Genomic DNA, 1,235 nt, shown 5'->3' with positions numbered 1-1,235 from the left:
CCGAAAAACCGAATGATTTCTGTCGCCGAGCGCCCGGCGCGAATACTTTCGATAATCACGGCTCTTCGGTTGTACTCCGCACTGGGTTTCAACATTGCGACTGTTTCGAAGTTATGGTAGTTTAGTACATGCGTCAAGCTATTTGAATGCCAATCGCGACATCTGCCAATGGTATTGAACGGAGGGAATATCAAATTGAAATTTGTCCGGATTTTGGCGACGCACCCTGTATTAGGTAGATGCTGGGGATAGATTGAAGAACACCAGGATATATGGTTAGGAAAGAAACGCAGAGGGAGTTATTGAGAGAAAGCATAGGAATTTAAAAAAAGATTGGAGACGGGAGAGGGAAGTGTGTGGGCAAAAAGATGTTTAGAGAAGATAAAGGATAGGGAAATGGAAAAAGAGAGAATTTCGGCATGGAAAAAATATAAAATAGGCTATTATAGAGATAGGGGAGTGGAATTAAAGGAATTGAAGAAGAAGAAAAGAAAGGAAGAATAAATGGCTCAAGTCTTGATTAAAAAGGAGTAGGACATGCAGAGAGAGAACAGGTGGAAAAAAATAAGAATTTCGAATTATAATAACTGGTATAAGGAGATTAAAAGAAAGAAAGTTCCAGGGTATTTAAAGAATAGGTGGAGGGAGAAAGTGTGGCAAAGGATGGTTATATTTAAGTTGGGTTCTCAAATAAAGGATGTGAGGAATTGGGAGGGGGAGAGGAACAGATTATGTAAGGATTGTGAGATAGAAATGGAGGAATGGAAACATGTATGGGAGGAATGCGGGAAATGGGGAGTGATAAGAAACTGACAATGAGTGGAGATGATGAGAACGGGGTTGGAAAAGAAACGATGTTAGAGAGGAGAGAAAGAAGAGGGAGAGGACTAGTTGAGAAAATTAGAAGAATTCAGAAAGGAAGCAGAGAGAAAAGGAACGGGGGGACTAGGAAAGAGAATGGTTTGAATAAGAGAGAGTGTGAGAGTGAAAGAAAGATTGAATGGTAAGATAAAAGGTAAGTTAGGAAAGGATAGGAGAGAGATGTGAAAATTTGTACTGGCAGAAACAAGAAGTCCCAAAGATAGGAACCTGGTATAGAGCGATGTACAGTGCGGAGCACCATATCGTGCGCCGTGAGGAGAAGTAGTTCTCCTCCGGCTGCCTCCTACTAGCACGCGCCAGCGACCCGAGATTTAATCCATGTGTACCGGCACGGTTACCGATGACACATACCG

This window comes from Pseudomyrmex gracilis, unplaced genomic scaffold, assembly GCF_002006095.1.
Source record: "Pseudomyrmex gracilis isolate BER0280 unplaced genomic scaffold, ASM200609v1 scaffold_197, whole genome shotgun sequence".
NCBI lineage: Eukaryota > Metazoa > Arthropoda > Insecta > Hymenoptera > Formicidae > Pseudomyrmex > Pseudomyrmex gracilis.
The sequence above is the reverse complement of the archived record's forward strand: the minus strand, read 5'-3'. Positions refer to the sequence as shown.